The sequence below is a fragment of the Onychomys torridus genome, chromosome 8, assembly GCF_903995425.1.
Source record: "Onychomys torridus chromosome 8, mOncTor1.1, whole genome shotgun sequence".
In the NCBI taxonomy this organism is placed as follows: Eukaryota; Metazoa; Chordata; class Mammalia; order Rodentia; family Cricetidae; genus Onychomys; species Onychomys torridus.
In genome coordinates this window covers 65,428,381-65,445,268 of record NC_050450.1, presented here as the reverse complement: position 1 = coordinate 65,445,268, position 16,888 = coordinate 65,428,381, and the positions used below count along the sequence as shown (strand labels likewise).

The following is a 16,888-nucleotide window of genomic DNA, read 5'->3' as shown; positions in this document are numbered from 1 at the left end:
TTGTGTAGAGATTTGAAAATATTTAATCCTAAGATACAATGCCAATCATATTTCACTTTAAGATGAATGACTTTAAATGGAGCAAGGAAGAAGAGCTGAGGAGAAAATAGTAACAAAAACAAAACTTATTAAAGACTACTGTCCAAAATATAAAATAATTATTAATTAAAATTCAACAATAAAAAATTTAAATAGCCCTTTAAAAAAAAAAAAAAAAAACAGGCAGAAGCCAGACCTAGAAACACATGTTTACAGTCCCAGCACTCAGGAGACTGAAATAAGAAAAAAAACTTTTAAGTTCAAAGCTAGCCTGATCTACATAGTGAGACCCTATCTGAATAACACACACACACACACACACACACACACACACACACACACACACACACACTCTGAACAAAAGACATGACAGACATTTCACCAAAGATACATAATATATGCAAATGGCAAATAAACATGTGAGACAATGCCAACATCACACACCATTAAAGAATTGTAGGGGTGGTGGTGGCGGCGGCGGCGGCAGCGGCGGCGGCGGCGGCGCACGCCTTTAATCCCAGCATTTAAGAGGCAGAGGCCACTGAATCTCTGAGAGTTCAAGACCAGCCTAGTCTACAGAGCGAGTCCCAGGACAGCCAAGGCTACACAGAGAAACCCTGTCTCAAAAACCAAAACCAAAACCAAACAAACTCGGGGGGGGGGGGGGGGGGGGGGGGGAGTGCATGCTACCATGAAAGTCAGAGAACAATTTGCAGGAACCAGTTCTCTCCTTCCACCTTGTGGGTCAAACTCTAGAGAAATCCTGTCTCAAAAAACAAACAAACAAAAAGAACGGTCCTTCACTGCTAGTGGGAATGCAAAACAGTACAACCACTTTGAAAGACTTTTGCTTCTGAAACTAAATAAACTCTTGGAAGATATGTTGAGTTAGCTCACCAATGTGAAGTTACATTCAGAGAAACAAGAAGCAAGATGGCAGTTGCAAGGGAAATGGATAAGAGGAAGAGGAGTTGGTTTTCAATGGCTATAGAATTTTAAATTTGTGAAAAGAAAAATTCTAAGTATATATATCACAACAGTGTAAATGTACTGCACATGCATATGTACTCTTTAAAATGACTAAATTTACACATGCCTATTATCTCAGAACTTGGGGGGGGGGCTGAGGCAGGAGGATTGTTATAGGTTTGAGACCAGCCTGGGGTACGTTGTAAAACTCTGTCTCTAGGGGTAGAGAGATGGCTCAGCATTAAGAACATTAATCAGCTGCTCTTCCAGAGAGCCCTGATTCAATTCCCTGAACCTGCATGGTGCCTCACAATTGTCTGTGACTCCAATTCCAGAGGATCTCAATCCCTCTTCTAGCCTCTGATGGCATCAGGCAAACGTGGTGCACAGACATACATGCAGGCAAAACACTCATATGCATGAAATGAATTAAAAAAACAAAACAATTCTCTTTCTACACCAGTGGTTCTCAACCTTCCTAATGCTGCGACACTTAAGTACAGTTCCTTATGTTGCGGTGACCCCTAAGCATAAAATTATTTTGTTGCTACTTCATAATTTTGCTACTGTTATAAATCATAATGTAAATATCTGTTAGACAGGATATCTGATATGCAACCCCCCAAGGGGTCACAACCCACAGGTTCAGACCACTGTTCTAAACAAACAAAAAACTTAAGTTGGTAATCTTTGTGCACATTTTAAATACACAATTAAACTAAACATACTTTTATAATGTACAATTCAATAATAGCCATCTTTTATATTTACCCAAATTACTTAAAGTTTCCTATCCATACCAACTCCTGCACATGGATGTATATACTGGCTTGTAATTGCCCACACAAGTAAATGACTCAGATACCCTGAAGTAAATGGAGATAAATCTACATGGTGTGTCATGCAGTGGAATGCTAGTGATAAGTGGGAAGGAGATATCAAGCCATGAAAGACAAGGAGGAAACCCAAGTGTTTGTTACAAGGTTGGAGAAGCCAAACTAAAAAGACCAACTACTGTGTGATTCCAATTACATGACATTCTGGAAAAGCAGAAATTATGGAAAAAGTAGACAGATACTGTTGCCATCAGGGAAGGGAAAATGAGTAGGTGGAACACAGGATTTTTATTTTTAAGTTAGCATTTAAGCAAAAGGTTTCTTTGTGGCATTTTCATATAATATACAATATTTTATATAAAATAAGTGTTATATACAATATTTATTATAGTATAACATTCTATGATATGTATTATGCTTTGTTCTTATTCATTCTCCTCTCCCAAAGGTCCCCATGATCCCCTTCCTCCTCTCATACAATCTTCCTCTCTGTTTTCGAGTCACATGTGTCCATTACATACTCTACACTGTCTGTCCTTTAGATCACTTACTCTTCTCTTGTGGTCCTACTCCACTCTTAGGACTATACACATACAATCAAGGCTTTAAATCAAGGTTCCTCACATGAGAGAAAACACTCAGTATTTGTCTTTCTTCTTCTTCTTCTTCTTCTTCTTCTTCTTCTTCTTCTTCTTCTTCTTCTTCTCCTCCTCCTCCTCCTCCTCCTCCTCCTCCTCCTCCTCCTCCTCCTTCTCCTTCTTCTTTTTTCCAAGACAGAGTTTCTCTGTGTAGCTTTGCACCTTTCCTGGATCTCGCTCTGTAGCCCAGGTGGGCCTCGAACTCACAGAGATACGTCTGCCTCTGCCTCCCGAGTGCTGGGGTTAAAGGCATGCGCCACCACTGCCCGGCTCAGTATTTGTCTTTCTAAGTCTGGCTTATTTTGTTCAGCACATTGATCTTGAGTTCTAACCATTTCCTGCAAATGTTTTGATTTTATGATTTTGTACTGCTGAATAGAATTCCATTGTGTAAATGCTCTACACTTCCTTTATCCATTCATATGTTGTTGGGCAGCAAAGCTGGCTCTATTTCTTAGCTATTCAAATACAAACACTTTTAAGACAGTGAAACAATCCTATATGATACTGTAGTGATAAATGCCACCTTTATACATTTGTCGAAACCCTTAGAACATGGAACACAAACAGTTATCTCAGATGTAAACTGTGGACTTTGGAAGAAATGATGAATCATTGCAGGCTTGTCGTTTGTCGTGATCTAGAACTCCAGCACAGAATATCGGTAGTCAGGGAGGATGTGCATGCATGTGGCAGGGCTACCTGTACTGTCTGCTCTGTTTAGCTTGAATCTAAAAATTCTCCATAGAAATGAAAACCTATTTCTTATACAGGGGCCAAAATGTGCTCTGAAATTTTGTGTTTAGTAATTAGGGGATAAGGAAGTAAAGAGAATTCTCAAGATTGCCAAGATAGTTGCAAATGTGTCTTAGCTACATCACACTCGCTGTCTAAGTACTTAGAAAGATCATATACATGACTTTTAGTCTAAAAAACTAAGTATGTGGTAACTGAGGAGTAATATGTTCTTTCCCCTCCTCTCTCTGCAGGTTCAGAATGTCCTTTATGATTTTTTTCAGAAAGCCAGATTTGCATCTTGGTAAATATGCCTATTACTATAGTATTTTTATATTTAAGAAGGAGGTAGAGCTGGGCGGTGGTAGCACACGCCTTTAACCCCAGCACTCAGGAGCAGAGCCAGGTGGATCTCTGTGAGTTCAAGGCCGGCCTGGTCTATAGAGCAAGATCCAGGACAGATCCAAAACTACACAGAGAAACCCTATCTCAAAAAACCAAAAAAATACCTAAGTAACTGTTTTCCTTGTATTGGCATTTGAAATAAGGGCAAAAAGAGTTTACATATTCATATATGTATATACATATACATGGCTATTCATGTGTGTGTGTATGTATGTGTGGTATTCTCATGGCTGGGGTGTTACAAATGCAAACTAACACAGATGTGTTAGTTCAGATTAAGTTGTAATGTCATTTTCTATATGTGACACAATTTCTGAATGGTGAACAAATACTGATGAGTTCCAGACCACATTTTACATTCAACCTTCAATCAAAACTTTCACAGTAGTTATATTTTCAGAAAAATTCAAAAGGAAAATGAGGGACCAGGTACATAGGCAGCTCAGTAGTAGAACATGTGCTGGGCATCTACAAAGGCCAGGGCTCAAAACCCTGTAACAGCAACAAAACATCAGCAAAGCTGTGCTCTGGATTTACACATAAGATAAGTTCTAACTTCAAAGTTACTATACGCAGATTTTTCACCTTTTGCAATGTCTGACAAGAGAGGGGAGCCTTTATTGCATAGAAACTGTGGGAATGCTGTCTTTACACCCGCTCCCCTAAAACAACCAAAGCTCTCCTACAAATTTTCACTATGCACACCAGGAGCAGAAGACAGCCCATCCCTACAGGGACCATTGGCTTTGATGCATTTATTTTGAGACGTTTTTCCTTATGTAAGACTAGGCCAAGAGAACTCTTACATGTAACTAAGAATATGAGTCTGGATCCTGGAACTTATGTAATTTGTAACCCACTGATTGTTTTGTTTTGTTTTGTTTTTTTGTTTTTTGAGACAGGGCCTGCTGCTGGCCTGGAACTCTCACGTAGAAGACATAGTCTGGCCTGGCACTCACAGAGATCCTCCTGTCTCTGCCTCCCAGTATAACACACTGGCTTTTATTTGTTTGTTTTTTATCGCCGTGTTTGGTGGTAACTATACATTGTGAGAATATTTTAATTTTTTCTTTGCTTTTTTTTCCTCTAGTTTTTTGAGACTGTCTTTCTACATAGCTAGCCCTGGCTGTCCTCACTCTGTAGATCAGGCTGGCCTCAAACTCACAGAGATCCTCCTGCCTCTGCCTCCCGAGTGCTGGGATTAAAGGCGTGCGCCACCATGTTCACCTTCCTTGCTTTTTAAAGTAAAAAGCATCCTGTTTGCTCTTTTGAAAACATGATTTGGGCCTTCCTTCCTGACAACCTGTCCTCTCTTTGCTCTCAGCCCATTTAAAAACTGGGGTTCTCCCCTCAGCTCAGCCTCCATTTCGGTTTCAGAAATTCTTTGCTTTTTTGTTTATTTTGGGTGAGAGTAAGCAGCAAGATAAGAGAATTCTGTTAGGACCCTGCTGAAAATTAGAGGAATTCCAGATGATCCCTCCCCGACCAGACGAGTGTTCCCCCATCTTTCCCTCACTGCAGTACTTATCCTGGGTCATTAGTTCAGGCAGTACTTGTGGAGCCCTCACTTGGTTCCAGGCACTGTGAGGGGTAAAGAATACGAAGAAAATTAAGACATGACTTTTTCTCTTAAGTTATTTAGTGTCAGCCATTGGTGGTAGAGACCTGTCTAGTGTGCACCTTTTCTAGAGGTGGAAGGTCTCACACAGCCGTTTTAACTGGTGTCTAGTTCTGCCAGCTACAAAGCTCAAGAGTGAGAGAGTCTTCTCCAAGACCTTGTCCCAGTCCACAAAGGCAGAGATACTGTTAGAAGCCGAGAGACCTGGTGTCTTAGTCCTTCCTTCATAGAACTGTGTCTGTCTCTTGGGGAGGTCGATATGGACTTGTAGTTATCATATGAAGAAGCTTGTTTTATTTGTTTTGTTGGAGCTAAGGACTGAACCCAGGGCCTTGTGCTTGCGCTCTACCACTGAGCTAAGCCTCTAGCCCCTAAAGTGGAGGTGTAACGTTCCCCATTACTAAAGTGGAGGTGTAACGTCCCTGTTACTAAAGTGGAGGTGTAACGTCCCTGTTACTAAAGTGGAGGTGTAATGTCCCCGTTACTGGTCACCCTTACCCAGGGGTTCTCTTCAATCACCTCTTATTAGCCTTTCTTTTTCTCAGATCTTCTGCACATTAAGTGTTGTTTTCCAGAGTTTACTTTTCTGGCTTTCTCATCACCTGATACACTGTTCATACACCCTGGATTTTCTTTTTCTTCCTTCCTTCCATCCTTTCTTTCAAAGATTTATTTCTTTATTATCTATACAGGGTTCTGCCTGCATGTATTCTTTCACACCAGTAGAGGGCGTCAGATCTCATTACAGATGGCTGTGAACCACCATGTGGTTGCTGGGAATTGAACTCAGGACCTCTGGAAGAGCAGTCAGTGCTCTTAACCTCTGAGCCATCTCACCAAACCCCCGCCCTGGATTTTCTAACACACAACTCTAGCTGATGACTCCCAATTCCAAACTGTTCCCCTGAGCCCCTAATCATACATGAAAAGCCCACAGTGAGTGGTCAGAATGTTGGTAATTATTAGAGAAAAACAAATGATCTGTGTGTCTGCATGCACACACACTTGGAAGTGCACAGGAAGGTGACTGCACAGAGGATGACAAGCACCTGTGGTGACTGGCTCTGAGGCCAGGGAGACTGAAGATGCTGAGGAAAATACAGAAAAGGAAGAAGTTCATGTTCACGTACAATTTACAAGGTTACCTCCCTAACTACTACTACTACTACTACTACTACTACTACTACTACTACTACTATTATTTTGGTTTTTCAAGACAGGGTTTCTCGGTGTAGCTTTGTGCCTTTCCTGGATGTCGCTCTGTAGACCAGGCCTGCCTCTGCCTCCCAAGTGCTGGGATTAAAGGCATGCGCCACCATCGCCTGCCTACCCTAACTATTTTCTAAGATGGTGAATAGTCTTTATGTTATTTACATCTCTTACAATAAAGACCACATTCACATGGTATTTGTTAAATTAAGAAACACTAAAGGCAAAGAAATTTTAAGCTGGGTATAGTGGTACATGTCTTTAATCTCAGCACTCAGGGGGCACAGGCAGTGAATCTCTGTGAGTTCCAGGCCAGCCTCATCTACAGAGCAAGTTCCAGGATAGCCAAGGACATGTAGAGAGACCCTGTCTCAAAATATAAAATAAAAAAGGAGACTAGCTCTTAAAGAAAGAAAGAAAAGAAACTCATTAAAGAGAATGTTCACAGAGAGCCTTTGGTTTAGGTCTGCTGGTATAAATGCTCTCATAGACTACACTTTTTTTTTTAGTCTTTTATGTTATTATGAATATCTGTTTCTGCTTTATTCCAACCTAGTTATTAAAAATTTAGATTCATTCTTTTTAACTTCAAGTTTCTTGGTTAAATAAAGCCAGGGAAAAACCCTTGGTAGCAATTGGGATGTTATCCAATTACAAATTATTTACTGTAACTATGGATAGATACTAATTGAGAATAATTTTAGTACTATATTACAAATATAAAATATGAATTTATTACATCTAAACTAATTAGCAAATAACTTTTTATTTTAAAATTAGAATCACATTGCAAAGATCTGATTATGATCAAATCTCTGGAACCTGGATTGAATCAACAGCAATTTATACAAGTAAGGAGCTGTGTTATTTAATATTTGTATCAAATTATTCTGCCAGTTTCAATTGTCTTTTGATAGATGTACATCACCTGAGGAATAAATCAAATGAAAGAATAAAAACTTATCATTTCTAAGATACATACTTCAAAATATTTAGCCCCTCCGAAGTTGGGTTATAATTTTCAAATAGCTCCTTTATTTTCTTTCAATTCATGACATTCATGATATAAAAATCTGAAGAACTCCTACTGACACCTTCTGATAAGATCAAGGAAAACCAGTATTTTATATTCAATGAAATCTGATTGTACAAATCTAGTGAGATCTGAGACCGAAGGTCTACATGGTAGTTTTAAACCTGAGAAAGTATGATTCTACTGTAATGGGTAATGGGATAAGTGAAAGAAGCCATTTGGCTAGACCAGAGTTCTGCCTGCTACAGCCTGCTTTCAAGTCTGTTATTTCCTCTCTTCCTCCAGTTTTTCTGTAATGAGTCCAAGAGCTAATTCAGCTTTCACGTTTCTTCTCTGATGTTCTTACTCCACTGAAGGTGACAGCCGTGCACAAGATAGAGCTTCTGTGTGAAGATTTCTGTGTGAAGGATTTCTGTGTGAAGGATTTCTTAAATCCTTTCTGAATGGATCTTGTCTAGACCAGATACAAATGAGACACACTACTCAAAAACACACAGAGCAAATGGCAGAGTTATAATAGTTTGGAGTAGCCAAGTAAGATGACTCAGCACGTCAGGTAGAGGCAAGCCTGATGACCTGAGGTTGATCCCAGGAGCCCAAAGATAGCAGGAGAGATCCTGCTTGTGAGAATGAGTCTCTGCCCTCCACACACTTGCATGCCTGAGAGAAAAAATAAGTTCAGAAAAGGCAAGGCTTTCTCTCTTTAATGTAATTACAGACATATTTCTTTGCAAAAATTGGTTTTCAATACTACTGACCTAGTTGTCTTAGTAGTTTCTCTACAAATAAGCAATTTAGAAAATGTTCTTGAGATTTGTGTGGTGGCTCACTCCTTTAGTCTCAGCACTTTGGAGGCAAAGGCAGGTGAATCTCTGTGAGTTCAAGGCCAGTCTGGTCTACAAAGTGAGTTCTAGGATAGCCAGAGCTGTTACACAGAGAAACCCTGTCTTGAAAAACAAATAAGCAAACACAAACAAAAAAAGAAAATGTCATATATTACTTTTAATTATAAAAGTAATGTGAACTTTAATCATATGTGAATTATATCTCAATAAGAAAGTGAGATGGGCTCATTATAGAAAATCATAAACAAAAAAAGTTTAAAGAAGAAGAATGCTAAGCCTGTAATCCTTTTTGTTGTTGTTTTGTTTTGTTTTGTTTTTAAGCCTGTAATTCTTTTACCAATTTATATCCACTGTTAACATTGTGATTTTTTCCTCAGACCATGATAATGACTCACATTTTTACTCCTTTGGCTGAAGCAACCCTTTCTTGGTTTTATTATTGCTTTCATCTGTTCTTATTGGCATTTTTGAATGCTATTTATTAGGTGAAAAGTCCAAAGCACTCACCACTGTGCAGGTTCCTAAGCAGCCTGCCCCCTTCTTCTCCACTTTCATAGTCATTAAGCTTGTTTTCAGTCAGATATCAAGGGTTTTTAGCCATATTTGAGTCAGAGAAATAGGGAAAAGTGATTCTACTCCATCTTGGTCCCTAAAACATTTTAATGGCATTGTAATGTTTTGCTATGTGTTTTTATCATTACTCAATCATTTCTTTCTTGTTGGACAGTTACTTTCTCATTACTCCTAATAAAAACAAGACCAGTATCTGCATGTAAATCTTTATTTACAGTTTAAAATTGTGAACTAGAAGTGGAGTAGAGCTAGTGACTTTATAAAAATGTCTGTCTCTCCTCTCTCTCTCTCCCTCTCCCTCTCTCTCTCTCTCTCTCTCTCTCTCTCTCTCTCTCTCTCTCTCTCAGGGGTGGGGGCAGCACAAATGTTTTGATATGGGTATGCACTCCATGGAAAGCCCATGTAAGGACATAACAAGAAGGCGCCATCTGCAACCCAGGGGAAGAGACTTTATCAGACTGAGTCTTCTGAACCTTCAATGCAGACAGTTCAGTCTCTAGAACTGTGAGGAAAGAATTTCAGTTCTCAGAAATGCCTAGTCTAGTCTAATTGTCCTGGTTGCCTGACAGAACTCCAATAATTTTTTTTTAGAATGGATTCCCAAGAGTGGAAATGGCTAGGTCAAAGAATGAACAGCTGAGAGCTTTGGCTACCTACTGCCAAATGTGCTATGATTGCATTGATTTATTCTCCCTCCAGCCATGTTCAAGAGCTCTTCTTTATTCCCACCTACAGGAAACATTACTAAGACTGAAAAAGCTACAATTTTTTATTTCAGTGCTTGGGACTGTACCTAGGGCTCTGTATATGCTAGGCAATCACTGAACCTCTGAGCTATGTCCCCTGCTCCTCACATATTTAAAAAATAGAGGTTAAGGGACTAGAGAGATAGCTCAGCAATTAAGAGCACTGGCTGCCCTTCCAAAGTACCCAGGTTCAATTCCCAGCCCCCATATGTCAGCTCACAGCTGTCTGTAACTCCAATTCTAGTGTATCTAACACCCTCATACATACAGGCAAAACACCAATGCCCTAAAAACAAATAAATTTTTTAAAAAATAGCAGTTAAATATTCTTTATGTTAAAACACTTTATTATGTGATCTATCCATTTCTTTTCTAGTGTGAGCAAGCTATGTCAGCAACACAGGCATGTTTTTGTCTTTCCACATTTAATGTGTGATTTCATGAATTCACAAGACGCTTTGATTTCATTACCTATTTAATTCACCAAGTGCTGCTGGTTTCAGTTGGTAGACTCGGTCATGGACAATAGCAGGTTCTTTTATTCCAATCTTCATTATTATTACTAATAGTAATTAAACAGTATTAGGAGGATTTAAGAGTGTTGAAGTGGAATACACTTCACAATGGAGAGAGAGAAAGGAGAGGGGAGAGAGGAGAGAGCTACAGGATGACTTCAAAGGGTAAAGAGTCCACAGGGTTCAAAGAGGCCACAACTGAAGGCAAAGATTTCTGGAAAGCTGATTCAGACTCACGGAAACATCTCTGGTGGTGGGGATGGGGACAGAGGTGGGGACAGGGGGCAGGGGTGGGGGGCCGGGGGCAGTGCCGGGGTCAGATAAGCTTTCTGAACTGCAGGTGCAGAGCTGCTCATGGTGCAGAGTTGTCAAATGCTGCTGGAGTGGGGGAGAGAAGGGCAATTTTAGTGTTAGCTTGTCCTAGGCGGGAGAAACTTCATTGGAACAGAAGCCCACGTTAGAGGTACATTGCTGTGGCCATTTTCCTGGATGGGAAAAAAAAAAATAACATTTATAATACCAAGTGAGGTGATTGTGTCATTCTTTGGCCTGGAGTGTTAAATTAGTTCATGGGTCTACGTTTCTGATGTAGTTTTGATATTTTCATGTATCCAGGTGTTCCTGGTTTAATTTGAAGGTCATAGGTGGTTGCACCCTATTGTATAAAGAGGTTGCTTAGCAGTCTGTGCCTCATGTTTGTGCTATGGTTGCTCACTTGCACAGACAAGATGTGAGTCGCTCCACCTCAGTATTTGCACCAAAGATGGAGGAAACTGCTGTTTTATAAAATGGGATTGCTCAGGACAAGCCCCAGCCTGAAAAAGTGTTCTGAACCATACAGAGTAACTTGGAGCAGGATATAGCCCATTCTCCATATTTGTCTTACCTGTTGATGTTTAGTTTAAGTTAGAATTATAAATCTCATTATGTATTGATGGCATTATCATATATGATCATCAATTATGAGTGCTTTTCAAATTTCCTCAATTTTTATTTTTATATTTTAATATTATTTTTGTTTGTTTTTGAGACAGGATTTCTCTGTGTAGCCCCGGCTGTCCTGGAACTCACTCTGTAGAACAGACTGGCCACCAACTCAGAGATCTGCCTGCCTCTGCCTCCCGAGTGCTGGAATTAAATGTGTGTACCAGCTCAAATTTCCTAATTAAAAAAATGTAAAGATATTCTCTAATTTAGAAACATTTTTCTAATTCTTGTGCAAACAAATCAGCAGATCATTTAAAGGTGCCCCTTTGTTGCCCCTTTGCTTACATGGCTCTCTCAAGATAGCTCAGTCGTCACTGCCTCTCCTGGGTGTTTTTATTTTTAAGGTGAACTGGAAAATTATTTTTAACAAATAACATAAGGTAAGAACCTAACTTGGTTTCCCTTCTAGAATGGCTAGCCAAATACACAACTCCTTATTGAACAAACTTATCTATTACAGGTAGCTATTTTCCAAATGAGAAAAAACTTCCACATCATTGTTTGTCTCCAAAGGAAAAGAAAACATTTTGCAAAATTTGATTTAAATGTTTAGTACCTACTTAAATTTATGCTTTCCAGAAAGAGGAATGTTCTATGACACAAACCTCCCAAAGAATGTGAACATTTAAATGCATCACTCTCTTTGCTATCAGATAAATCAAAACCAGCAGGACAGAACAAAACAACAACAACAAATACTTTAAAAAACCCAGCTGCAAATAGAATGAGGCAATTTGGGGATAAAAATTTCCAGTCATTCTAGAATTACCAGAGAACCAAATGAGCAAGCAGTGTGGAGGCCGTAAGAGAGTGTGTCTGTTACCTCACAGTCTGGCGCTGACAGTCTCCTCGTCCTTCTAGTTCTTTGGAGATGAACTTTAATCTTCTAAACAGAAATGAAAAGCTGAATCTTGGAGTAACACATTAATCTTTGTTTAATTGGGAGTGCATTTATTCTAGGCCCCTATTTTAGCATTGCCAAAGTAGCATCATTGGAATTTTTAAAATATTTATTATTTTTTGTGTATGAATGCTTGCCTGTTTGTATGTGTGTGATGCCCTTGAGGCCAGAGGAGGGTGACAGATCTTCTGAAACTAGAGTTACAGAAGGTTGTGAGCTGTCATGTGGATGCTAAAAACTGACCCCAATCCTCTGCAAGAGCAACAAGTACACCTAATCATTGAGCTTTTCCTTCAACCCCTCAAATTTTCTGGAAAACACTATTATCATAATGATTTTGTAAAAATGACTCCTGGTTATTTTCAAGAGAGAGAATCATCTTTAACAATGTCCTCTTAAATGCAGCCTCTCAGCTGGGCATGGTGCTACATGCCTGCAGTCTTGGTATTCGAGAGGCTGAGGCAGAATTGCGAATTAGAGGCCAGTCTGGACTACAAAGCAAGGCTCTGGCTTCAAAAAAATCCGAAATCTCCAAAACAGAGCTCAAACAACCAGTTTTCTCCGTTTTAAGATGAATCATCTTTTTGCATCTCTAAAATAAGATGCATCTGGCACTTGTTGGGTGCTTTTAATGAACTTCCTTTCCAGTTCCCAAAATGTTTTAAAGTCAGTCAACCATCCATCTCAGGGATTGTGGCTTTTCATAATGGATGGAGGATGGTGCTGTATCTGTTTTATAAACAAATCATCTAATATAGGATGAATGGATGGAGGATGGTGCTGTATCTGTTTTATAAACAAATCATCTAATATAGGATGACAAAACATACTAGAGAATTAATAAAGGAATAGCAGATAAATGAAATAAGTAACAAAATTGAACAGGTTTCAGAATTAAAAGTAATTCAATCAGATTAAATTTATTTTTTATACTTCTAAATGATAAAACATTACATTTATAAAATCTAAAATTTATAAAGATGACAGGACTCTCCTAACTCTTATGGCAGCACTTTGCAAGAGAATATATAAAGAGGAAAATATTAGAAATATAAAGACAAATGAACAAAAATGTACAACAATTATGGTGCTATTAAAAACTTCATTTATAAGAGCTTTATTAGGATTTAATTCACACGTTATTTCTTTCTTATTGTTGCTACAACAAATTGCTACAAAGTTTGTTTCTGAAAACAACAAAAATTTATTCCCTAACAGACCTGGAGACCGTAATTAGCAGCACTGATCACAAACAGGTGTGGGCAGGGCTGCAGCCCCTCTGGAGGGGCACCTCCAGCTTCCGGTCCCTACTGGGTGTTATTATTTATAGCATCACTGACTTTGCCTCTGCAACCATGTTGTATCTTCCTACCTTGCAGAGAAAACCCCCTCTTGTACAGACATGTGTGATTGCATTAGGACTTACCTGGATAATCTGGGTCATTTTCCCACTCCCAAACTTCAGTCTGACCACATATACAAGGGTACTGCTTTTCTGTATATGGTACCATTTACAGATTCAGGGTCCTGATGATTATTCCAGGCCATTATCCAGCCCACTACAAAATACCTTATGTATACAACTTAATGGATTTTAGTATATTTAGAAAGTAGATTAACCATTTGTATTTATTTATTTGTTTGTTTGTTTACTTGCTTACTTGTTTGTTTGTTTGTTTTACATTCAGGATGAAGTTTTTCCCTTCCCTCTCTCTCTTCCCAGTGCCCACCTCACCCCACCCCTGTTCCCACCCTCCAATCCACTTTCTCCTCTCTTTCTGTTTAGGAAAGGTCAGGTCTCCCATGAGCAGCAACAAAACATGGCATATCAAGTTGCAGTCAGACTAAGCATCTTCCCATGTACTAAGGCTTGGCAAGGTGACCCAGTACAAGGAATAGGGTCCCAAAAGAGAGTGAAAGAGTCAGAGACAGCCCCTATTCCAGTTAGGAGTCCCACAAGAGAACCAAGCTACATAACTGTAACATGTATATAGAGGGCCTAGGTCAGTCCCATGCAGGCTCCCTGGTTATCGGTTCAGTCTTTGTGAGCCCCTAAGAGCCCAGGTTAGTTGATTATGTGAATTTTCTTGTGGTGTCCTTGACCCCTCTGGCTCCTAAAATTCTTCCACCCCTCTTCTGCAGGATTCCCTGAATTCCACCTAATGTTTGGCTGTGGGGTCTGCATCTGTCTCCATCAGTTGCTGGATGAAGCCTCTGATGACAATTGGGCTGGGCACCAATCTGGTCACATGAGATGGCCAGTTCAGGCTATGTATCAGCTGTTGCTAGGAGTCTTAGCTGGGGTCATCCTTGTAGATTCCTGGGAAATTCCCTTGCACCAGGTTTTTATCTGACCCGGAAATGCCCTCTTTCTAGTAGTCTCTTTCACTACTATCTCCCTACATCCCCCCACAACCTGATCATTCATGTTTCTAGCCAAAATCCATTCTGGAACATTTCCATCACCTGAAAAGAAAGCCCACACCTGGTAACAGTCACTCCCCACGGTCTTCTAAAGCTCAGGCCATTGTGTACTAAACCTCAGCTACAAGTGTACTTTCTGCCCCAGTAGTTTTGCCTTTGGGGCATATTTTCTGTAAATGGAATCACGCAATGTGATTTTTGACTTCTTCCACATATGATGTTCTCTAGGTTCATACACTTCTCAGCACATTATTTCTGTTTTATTGCCACATAAAACATTATCAGTGGCATTCCTTTGTCTGGGCATGCACCTTTTATTATCCTTGAAGCAGCTGATGGACATTTGGGTTGTTCTCACTTTTTGACCGCTGTGAATAAATTCTGCCAGGAACACTGGTGTGTAAGTTTTTACACAGATAGATGTTTTCATTTCTCTTGAGTGTCTTGTCTAAAATATCCAACTATTTTGTTGATTTTGTGCCACATTTTTGGCATTATTCTATCTGCTTTTATCATGGAATACAATTACAGAAACATTACAAAGATATGAAAGTCTAAGAAATACATTTTTCTATATGAGATAATTTTTTTAAAATATATAAGGATAAGACTCAAAGATTAAGGTTGAGAGGGGAGCCTAAGGTGGGCCCCATTGACAAAGATAGTATGTGAAATGCTAATGGATCTATGAGGCATTCATCAGCCTTACACCATCTTCTTTAATTATGTGTATTACATTTTGTCTTATTTGCTGCTGTCTTATTTTGTCTTAAGGCTGTTAACATTAGTTTTCCTAACATGTCTGGGCACCTCTTCCTAAATGCAAACATTACACAATCAGACACTTTAATTATAGAAAACACTTACCTGGGTAAAACCCAAGAAAATGTTTCTTAAGCTAAGCCAACCCAGACCACATAGTGGGGCCCTATCTTAACAAAGAAAACCTTACATGAAAACATTTAATGATCTGACCAGCACATCCCTGGGCCATCCTGTGTGGCACAGAAATAGTGCCTTGAGCACTTGCTGTTTCGTTGTTTTGAGATGAGGTCTAACTAAATAGCCCAAGCTGGCCTTGAACTTGATCCTCTTACCTCAGCCTCCTACATTAGTGGTTTTTTAGGCACATGCCAAAGCACTTGGCTTTCATCACTTGCTTTTCAAGAGGTTTGCTTTAAGGGTATTTTATTAGCACCTGCTTCTGAAACTTGGAGAAAATAAAATATTAATATTAGGCTTAAAGACAAGATATTAGCTACAAGTGCTACCCAGTGGAGGCGCTGTGCCACTCAATTGCCCTGTGATCATGGAATATGTTTGGAGAAAATGCAATTGAGTCATAACAGGAGGTCACAGAGAAGGAGGGAATGAAAGCTCACAGGTGCTTCTGTGTCTCTACCGTTTCCTTATGTATCTGTTTTCTGAGTAGATAATGGTCTCTTCATTGACTTCAGTCCACATCTCACTTTTTAATCCTGTTTATTATATTTTTAAAAAGGTTCAAATTAACCATTCAAGAAAATTTTATCCTGGTTCATCAGCTATTAGGTATAGCACAATAATGCATTATGAGAATGTTCTGTTGTAATGGAATGAGTATATTTGTAGGTACAAGTAGGAGTTTATGCCTCTCTGTGTGCAGTTATACGGATGCATTTATGTGCTGGATGGGACCAGGGAAGGATGTTTCAGATGCAGACCTCAACAGGACATCAAGTCATTCTGGTTGCCTGAGACCAGGAGTTTGATAGGACATGGGGTTTTCAGTGTTAACGTGAGTGACGTCCCAGGAGAAGCAAAGCAGTTGGTGTGCTCTCCCACACTTGCGTCATTTCCTGACATTTTGGCCCATCTGATTATTAAAGAGATGTCACACACTTAACTGCTTACTAGAGGCAAATGAACACAATCCGATTCTTTTCTGATTAGTTTGAGACTGTATAAAGTAAATGTTGGTTTCTCAGGAGCATCCTTAAGTAAGTTTGGGCTTCAGACAACTTGAGACCATTCCTGAATTAAATAATGAGCTTAAGGATAATGATATACATCGATACTGTACAAAAGAAGTCTGGTATTAACTTTCAATTCTTCATACTGAGAAACCATGCATCCCTTGACCAGGAGTAAGAAGGGCGTGCCTCCTCTTTTTTGGATCTTATTCTCTGCTTAGTGGTATTTCACTCTGGGATGATTCATCTCTTATGGGGTTGTTGAATGTCAACCATTTCAGTATGAGGCCCTCAGTGGCATGGCAGTTAAGTTTAAAGTTCTCTTTCTAGGCTTCAGAAACTGTATCTAAAGATTGTTCTAGTAACCTTTTCCCACAGTGGTAGTTTACACCTCAAAGGATTTCCAGTTTCTCTACCTCATTATGTCTTTAATTGAGTCTGTTTTCTTTTACTCATGTACTCT

General features: G+C 39.4%; 1 protein-coding gene across 1 annotated transcript in view; it reads left to right on the top strand.

The window, feature by feature from the left end:
- Positions 1-16,888, top strand: part of Efcab5 (EF-hand calcium binding domain 5) — a 98,243-nt gene that overhangs the window by 14,409 nt on the left and 66,946 nt on the right. The gene's annotated exons all lie outside the window — the stretch shown is intronic.